This window comes from Capsicum annuum, unplaced genomic scaffold (assembly GCF_002878395.1).
Source record: "Capsicum annuum cultivar UCD-10X-F1 unplaced genomic scaffold, UCD10Xv1.1 ctg3590, whole genome shotgun sequence".
Taxonomy (NCBI): Eukaryota; Viridiplantae; Streptophyta; class Magnoliopsida; order Solanales; family Solanaceae; genus Capsicum; species Capsicum annuum.
The window spans coordinates 1-9,953 of record NW_025842847.1 but is presented as its reverse complement, the minus strand read 5'-3'; the positions used below and the strand labels follow the sequence as shown (position 1 = coordinate 9,953).

General features: G+C 27.8%; 1 non-coding gene across 1 annotated transcript; it reads right to left on the bottom strand.

The window, feature by feature from the left end:
- Nucleotides 1-5,490: 5,490 nt before the first annotated feature.
- Nucleotides 5,491-5,564, bottom strand: TRNAT-AGU. The gene has a single exon. It is a non-coding gene; the product is annotated as a tRNA-Thr (tRNA).
- Between the last annotated feature and the right edge of the window lie 4,389 nt (nt 5,565-9,953).

The window sequence follows — 9,953 nt, the reverse complement described above, 5'->3', positions numbered from 1 at the left end:
TTTCAGAAAATTCGTGCCTAAACCTATGGATGAAAGCAGATTTATATAGCTAATATGTTCCTCTTCTGAAAAGTGGCAATGGTTCACTTAAAAGGTGTGACCTTTCTGGAAAAGCCATGTCTATTCGTCCAAAGAATGTGTCTTTTCCGAACAGGCATACCATTTCATGAATCAGTGTGTCATTTCGTTGAAGGGTTGCATCCCTTCGTTTCAGCACTACACTGTTTCGAAACACTGTTTCGGAATCTGCATGCATGCATATAAATGGAGTATCAAAACACAGAAAAAGTTATGTTTTTCCTTTTGATATTTTCAAACTGAATTTCTGTCAAATAAACTTTGTCCAAAAAGATAGTTCTCATCAATCAATCATTTGACAAATTCAAATTCGAAGCCGAGCCGAGCGAGCAACGATGATGGCGCGAAGCATCTCTTATTTCTTGTCTTACTTACCACGTGGAGTAAGTGTCCCTTATTTTAAACACTCACAAGTTTTCTTCTTCCACCAATGTGGGAGAAAGAGTGAATTTTTCAATTTGGGAGTACACTTTTTAAAATTGGTGTCTCCCTTCTCCACCATTTTTCCTCCTTTTTTTTTATTCACACTTTTTCATATACTTTGAACCTAGCATCTCCTACTCCCTCATCTCATATTACTTGTCGATTTTCCTTTAATATGCTTCTAAGAAATCATGAATAAGAAGAATATTTTTATAAATTTATCTTTAATTCCTCTTAATATTTAGTATACAATGATGTTCGTTGAATGCTCGACCGTACAAGACACGAGCACGCACGGGCCATCTAGTTATGTGAAAGAAAATTGTTTGGTAGTAATGGACGAATGACATGGGATATTACCAAGTGGCAGGCCAAACACTTTTGACCCATCTAAAGCACATGATACTCTTTTTTCTTTTATTAAAAGTTAGTATTGTTCAAAGACAAGAGAATATATGATGTTGGATTCTATGGATTATTAAGAACTATCGCCCTTTGGATTTAGATCCAAATGGCATCAAGTGTGTGCTAATTTTTTAATCTTTAAAAATAATGTTGGTACATGTACACATGAATATATGAGAATCTAGGAATTATTAATATGATAGTAATTAGTAAAACCTATGTTGTGTTGTGTGTGGATACCATCATTATTCTTCAACTTTTTCATTGCCATCCATTATTCTTTACTACTCCCTCTGTTCATGTTATTAAAATTAGATGTTTAAATATGCTTGTCTAAGTTTGAAAAATCAAATGTTAATTTACCCATTTGTGCCTGTTCTATTCTTAGTTGTTTTTCAAAACTTTGAATTTATTATATATTGAGTAAAATATCTAGTATCCTTCTGAACTATGATCAAATTTGTTACGACACACTTCAACTTTACAGAGGTTCTATTACCCTTGAACTCAATTTTAGTGTATTTTTGTCACCCTTTTTAGCTGATGTAACACTTTTTTGGTTGACGTGACACTTTTGATGTGGATCCCTTTTTTATGTAATAAAAGTGTCATGTCAGCACAAAATGGTGACAAAAATATACTAAAACTGAGTTCAGGACGGTAATAGATATGAAGTTGGAGTGTGTCATAACAACTTTGATCATAGTTCGAGGGGTACTGAATGCTTATCTCTTATATATTTAAAGGGTGATATAGTTAGTAAAATTACTCTTATTATTTATAGTTTCGTAAGGGTGGGTCAGTAGTGGTATGTAAAGATAGACGGAGGAGTAGTTTACTAAAACCAACCAAACGATGATTATTAACTTTTTAAACCAATATTAGTTCTTAAAACGCACCAAACGCGCTATTAATCTAGGAAACTTCATTTGTTAATTTAATTATCTTGTTATAGACAGTTCCATCAGAATTTGTTTAGTAGTATTAGATAAACATGAAATCAAGTGCTGATGCATACCTAAAATGCTAAAAAAAAAAAAACACCTCTAACTTCAAATAAAATACTGAAATGTATAGAGAGATCAATATTTTTTCATAGTAGAAATATGTCAATTCTTTTATTGACAAATAGAAAAAAGAACATGAACCAAATTGAGACAGATGGAGTATCACCATCAAAGTTTTCTTGATTTGTTTCTTGTCTTGAGCAGAGAATATAAAAGAATTGTCAATTTAAAATATCAACGTCAATCCACTGGGATCATATCATAATTGGCTGCCTTCCAAGAACTAAATTACAGGACTTAATCTTTAATTTTAATTTTGTTACAGTTAAATGTTCCTTCTTACTTGGATTTACCCACTTTAGAATTGACTGTACTCTTTCTAATATATCCATCTTAAAGAAACAAAAATTTAACAAGTTATACGATAGATTAATTATAACAATATGCTTACTGTATGAATTTCACGGTTGAGTCTAGAAAAGGTAATATATACGCGGTTTTACTTTTACCTTATGAAGGTAGAGAGTTGTTTTTTTTATAGATCCTTAATAAAAGTAAGACATAAGAAATCAATTATGAAAAATGAAATACAACGATACAGAAGTACCTTTGAGTTAACAAAGAAAAACACTATAGAAAAATCATATTAAAAATAATGGAGAAAATAATAGTAGCACGAACAAATATTAATACATTAAACAAAGTTAATATATTAGTATTACTCTGCTAGAGTTTCGAATAAATTCAGTCGAATTCTACTTTATTTGAAATCATTTGCTCGAGTACCGATATTTTGATATTGAGTACGATTTTGTTCTGTCATTGTTAGTATTCTGACGTTATAATTCGAATTATTACAGATAAATGATGCACTTGATTAAAAACATATTACTAAAAGAGGTATATAATTAAGAAACAAACCAACAAATGCATCCAAAGATTCACTAAAAAGATAAAACGCTTCTTACTATCGGATTTTACATTCTTGTATACAGTGACGAAGCCAGAATATTCATGAAGAAGTTCATAAGTGAACATACGAACTAATCGAAGGGAATTCAACATCTAATATATATACATAAAAAATAATTTTAATCGTACATATATAGCATAATTTTTCGTCGAATGAGATTCGAATGAACCCCTCGATAAAGGATAGATCCATCGCTGCTTGTATACATTTCAAGATCTAATTTTAATTACTCAATCATATTCATTGATGGTCCACGTAACAAAATTGCACATGACATGCATAAACAAGGGACAAGATAAGAAATTACATGAGAAAAATGTCAACTTGATTAAGGACACGTGTCAAATGGACAATGCAGACATTCCTCCTCCAGTTTTGCCATCAAATCTGCCGTTGATTTAAAAATCAGCAATTTAGAGAAAGTCCAAAACTTTGTAACTTTCTTCATTACTACTAATCATGGCCTTAATCCCACCAAATTTTTGTGTCATTATCATTTTATCTTAGGATAATGTCATAGTGGAATCAATAAAATTAACAGATAATTTCTACGCAACTTTTTACTACCCATATTCATTCACAAATAGTATTTTATTATTAAAATAATAGTTTAGGCGACAAATTATTGTCAAATCTTAGTTATCCTTTCAAATAAAAATTATGCCTGATTAATTAACCCCAACTCTAAATACCTTTTTTTGGTTTGTTTTATTATTGTCGAAATGCATAGAAATGATCCCAACGATTTGAGAAATTTCTTGTCTTTATCTACCTATCGTATTCATGATCCCAACGTATAATGAAGTTCATTGTCAAAATTAATTAGTACTTTAATTTCTCCTAACATATTTACTTATTCATACTTGACTTGACATATTTTTACGGTTTAAGAAGTAACAAATAAATTCTAATATTGAAACTGAAAAATACTTAATGAATTATTTTTTAATTTTTTAAATTAAACAAGTAAAAGTGAATAAAAGAAATAATTGTCAATATCAATGATGCACTAAATTAGAAAGCTAATTATCATTCTTCAAGGTATATTGTATGGAGAGGAATGTTGGCTAGTTAAGAACTTTCACATTTAAAAGTTGAAAGTGACGGAGATAAAAATGTTACGATGGATGTGTGGACTTACCAGGATGGATAGGGTTAGAAACGAGACTATTCGGAGAAGGTGAGAGTGACTTCAGTGGAAGACAAGCTACGAGAAGTGAGGTTGCATTGGTTTGGGCATGTCATGAGGAAGGACACGAATGCTCCAGTTCGGAGGTGTGAGAAACTAGCTATGGATGAGTTTAGGCGGGGTAAAAGGTAGGCTGAAGAAATATTGGAGAGAGGTGATTAGGCAGAACATGGGACAGTTACAGATTACGGAGGACATGAACCTTGATAGGAAGGTGTGGAGGACGCGGATTAGGATAGAGGGGTATAGTAGGTAGGAGTACGTTCATAATAGTAGGGAAGAGTGCTCTGTTTAATTTTATCAATGTCTACAACGTCTCATAATCTCTTGTTCGTGGTGTTTTGGTGATATTTTCATATGGTTAGTTTACAATATCACTTTGTGGGTGTTTTGTTTCCTTTACTATATAGAAATGTGATATTCCTTTTTTGTTGGTTGCTTTTATGATTTTTGTTTAATCATATTTGTTATTTGTCCTGAGCCGGGGGTCTATCAGAAACAGTCTCTCTACTTCAGATGAGATAGCGGTATGAACTGTATTAAATTTACCCTCTCGAGACCCCATTTTGTGGGAATAACACTGGGTATGTTGTTTCTGATGTAAGGTATATTGTGATGGTGCAACGTTCTTAAATTTGTCCAAGTAACTTACATTTGCAATATTTTCATGTAAATATTAACTGTTGGGAAATTAAGACCACAACAACTTAGTGTTAACAGCTTTACAATGAAAGGTGAATTTTTAAACAATTCCTTTTAGTGCATCATTCTTTGTAATTGTGATCAAAATATGTGCATAGTACAAAATTCAAAGTCATTTCAAAAGTGAATATTCTCCTCCTTTTAAGCCGAAAGATACACCTTTTCAACTGTAGTAAAAAAGTTCTAGTCCATTTAGCCAACACCAACCACATATCAGGCAAAGCATTACATGTCATTCAGAAAGGAATATGTAATGAAAAATAGCAGTGTAATAATTGAAGCATAATAAATAATATAGAAAAATAGATATCAAAGTAAGAAATTACAAGAAAAAAGTTACGTGATCCAAATCTAATCCCATCAAAAAAGGTTAACCAAATCTAATCCCATCGATAAATAAAATAAGACCCAACTACCTACTATTCTGGTTTGTGATCTCCTCTCCAACAAATGACACTCTTTCTTTTTAGTTTATAATTTATTTGTTTGGTTATTGGTATGACTTGACACGAAGTATGAGAAACTAAAAACTAACATTATTAAATCTTGTATTTAAATATGTTACATGAAAAGTTGAAAATTAAAATGTTGTCAAAAAGGAAAAAAACAGTTAAAAAAAATAAGACAATAATTTACCAGTTTGAAGTTTTGAAAATGTCAAAATTTGGTAGACTAAATATGCTAAAAGTTTACCACTTTATAAAAAATAATATTGCTCTTGTTGAGAGTCGAACTCAAGACCTCCCGCTTACTAAACGGGTGCTCTAACCAACTGAGCTACAAGAGCTTTGTTTCACTATTTGTCATAATTTGTATTCGACCAGGAAGATAGAACATTGTGCACACCGTTTCTCGGTAAATTTTTTAATTTAATAAATCTCAGATTGATTTATCAAATAATCAACAGCGCATGTGTTAATCTCAAAATAGTTGGAACTGATCATATGCCTCTTTCATTCATATTCATATATAGTACTCACTCCATCCCAAATTATGTATCACTATTTTCTTTTTGGTCTGTCCCAAAAGAAATATCGTCTTTCTTTATTTGGTAAATTTTTAAAAATGCAATTACAATTTTACCCTTAGTGGTCTCACTTGATTTTAAATACTATTACTCCTTTTTTTATTTATTTTTTCAATTAAAAGTGGTCTCACTTGATTTTAAATACTATTACTCCTTTTTTTAAGAAGGATAATTTTGTAACTTTAACAAAGTCAATAATTATTTCTTAAATATCGAGTCCGATCAAATGACGACACGTAATTTGAGAGGGAAGGAGTATTAAATTTCAAATTACCAATATGTATTTTACTATCTAATAAAAGGCAAAAGGCAAGAGAAACAGGCAGGTCTCCATGAACATGCCTGCTTCTCCTGCTTCCTGAGCTGCTTTCTCCGTGATTTTATTATCTGATTCTAGTTAATTATTATATTAAAAAAAATAATTATATTTAATAAAAAAGTAAAATAGATATTTCTGATTCTGCCTAATTCGTAAGCTGCTTCCTCCATGATTTTATTATATCATCTCTAATTAATTATTATAAGTTATTTATGTATTAGAAATTAATAATATTTAATAGTAAATAAAATAGATATTTATGACATGTCTTCTTCAGCTGTTTCACCCAAGTATTTTGTATGATAATAATATTGTTAAATCACTTCTAATTAGACATGTATGTTATGTTGTTTCAATCATGATTTTACTATGTCACTCCTAATTAATTAAAAATTTTCACAAGTATTTTGTATAGTAATTTTGTTATATCACTTTTAATTAGTCGTTGTGAGTCATTAAGTCATGTCTGCTTCGCGACTTCAATCTTAATTTTATTATATCACCATAATTAATTATTATGGTCATCTAAGCATTTGAAAATTATATAAAATGTATTATAAATTATAATAGTTAACAACTTAAAATATCTAAAAGAAATAATTTGTTATATATTTTTAAAAAATATGTACAAAACACTATAAATCTCAATAATTAAAATAATTTTTTTTAAAATATTTATTGGACCCATGCCTTGCACGGGCTAGTGGTAGCTAGTATATATATCTACTACTAATATATAAGTGACAATAAGCTGCTGAAGCAGGCAGCTTGTGGACGACATGCCTGCTTCAGCAGCTTCAATTGTGATTTTACTATATTACCCCTAATTAATTATTATAAATTATTTACTAAAAATTTAAAAAAAATAATAAAATTAAAATAGACATTTATGACAAGATTGTTTCAGCTGCTTCAACCGTAATTTTACTATATAATTCTTAATTAATTATTATAAGTTATTTACGTATTAGAAAATTAATAATACGTAATTAAAAAAAATAAATAGATATTTATGACATGTTTACTTCAGCTACTTCAACCGTAATTTTACTATATCATTCCTAATTAATTATTATAAGTTATTTGCGTATAAAAAATTAATAATATTTAATTAAAATATATAATAAACATTCGTGACATGTCTGCTTCAACTGCTTCAATCGTGATTTTATTATATCACCCCTAATTAATTATTATAGATCATCTAAGCATTAAAAAATTGATAATATTTCATTAAAAAAAAAGGTAAAATAGAAACACTATTATAAGTTAACTCTTGATGTTTTAAATTATTTGACGACTTATATATAGTCCACTTAAATTTTTTTCCACATACTTTTTATAGTAATTTTATTATATCGCTTCTAATTAGTTAGTCGCTGATGTTTTAAATTAACTTGACGACTTATACGGGGTTCACTTGAAAAAAAAAATCACAAGTAACTTTTATAGTAATTTTATTATATCACTTCTAGATAGTTATTATAAGTCATTGAAGTATCAGATAATTAATTATTATAAGTCATTTACGTATTAAAAAATTAATATTATTTAATTAAAAAATTAAAATAGATATTTATGGCATATCTGCTTCAGCTGCTTCAATCATGATTTTATTATATCATCCCTGATTAATTATATAAGTCATTTACGTATTAGAAAATTAATAATATATAATGAAAAAAGTAAAATAAATATTTATGACATGTCTGTTTCAGCTGCTTCAACTGTGATTTTACTATATCATTCCTAATTAATTGTTACAAGTCATTTACGTATTAAACAATTAATAATATTTAATTAAAATAATACAATAGATATTTATGACATGTCTGCTTCAGCTACTTCAATCGTGATTTTACTATATCACGCCTAATTAATTATTATAGATCATCTAAGCATTAAAAATTAATAATATTTCATTAAAAAAATAAAACAGACACAAAATTATAAGTTACCACTTGATGTTTTAAATTAATTGGACGACTTATATCGAGTCCATTTAATTTTTTTCTAACAAATACTTTTTATAGTAATTTTATTATATCGCTTCTAATTAGTTAATGATTGATGTTTTAAATTAATTTGACGACTTATACGGGTTCACTTAAAAAAAATTCAAAAGTAACTTTTATAGTAATTTTATTATATCAATTCTAAATAGTCATTTAAGTATTAGATTATAAATATTATTTAGTAAAAAGAATAAAATAGATAAAAAGATTAAAAATTAAAAATTAATAATGATCGGATAAAGTACTTTTGCAATAGTAATATCCGTGTCCAAAAAAATATGAAAGTAGTACACCTATTGAGATCCAAATAATTAGATGCAAACAAAAAATTAAATACATAGTTATGATGTAGAACTGAGTGCTTAAAATATCAATTTTTATTAGGTACAATTAAATGAAGCATAAAATACATAAACAAAGAAATTAACTTTTAATTTTTTTAACAACCTTTTTGTTTCGATGATCGACATACTTGTCGACCACTATTTGCTCCTTAATTTTACTATATCACCCTTAATTATTATATGTCATTTATGTGTTTGTTTCAGCTACTTCAATCATAATTTACTACATCGCCTCTAATTATAAATCATTTAAGTATTAAAAAGTTATTAAATTGGATTAAAAAAATCAAAATAGACATAAAATAATTAATTAACTCTTTATATGTAAAATTAACTTGATATCTTATACGAGGCTCACTTAAACTATTTTTACAAGTATTTTTTATAGCTATTTTGCTATATCACTTCTAATTAGTTATTATAAGTCATTTAAGACATGTCTGCTTCGCTACTTCAATCGTGATATTTGCTTAACTCTCGAAATTATATCGATGTCACTTAAAATAGAATAAAAAAAATATTATAAATTAAAATAATTAAAAACTTTAATTATTTAATAATAACAATTTATTTCACTACTTTTAAAATAATTTTTAAAAATGAAGCTTAACATGTTTGGCCCGTGCTATCACCACTAGTATATATGAGAATTGAGATTCACTTTTATCTTTTAAAAATTTATTTGAATATTCCTACTTTATCACAAAAGTTAAAACATGGCATAATGCGCATGTTTTGCAAAAGTTATAGTACTTATTAGCTCTCTATATTTATTTAATAATCAATACCAAATTAAAAAAAAATACCAAATTAAAATATTTGACCACTTGAAACGAAGTGAGTGTTTAAAGAGTATAAATAAGTGTAAACAACGTAAATCTCAAGTGTTTTCTATATAATTATCATTTCTTTCAACATTTTTAAAAATTACTGAAAATTCCATATATGATTCATTATCGATTATATGATACATTGTGATATGATACATAATTAACATATTTAATGCGATTAAATATGCAATAAGCGGTAATAAAGCATTATCCTGTTTAATGAAATCACAAAAAAATAAGAATTGTTGTTTCTAATACATAATTCATTCAACAACTTTTTTTAAAAAATTTGAATGTAGCATTCATATTCCTTTCATCACATTGCTTAAAAAAAAAAATAGTTGTCCAATCTTTCATACTATTTTGCCTCATGAATATTTCGATTTTGTTGATACATTCTGAAATTTGATAAAACGAAATTATTTATGAAAATTACAAAAGTGATGGAATTGTAGTTAGCGAAAGTGTTTTGTATTTTAGGTTGATTTCTGTTATTGCGTCGAAACTTAACATAGATCAAGTGAAGAGAAATATAGATGTTCGCTATATTGTTGACGGAAATATAGCGTCTATGGTTATTATAAACGACAATGATGTTAAGATTTATGTTGAGTTAAAAAAGTATTTACAGCTTTTGTAAT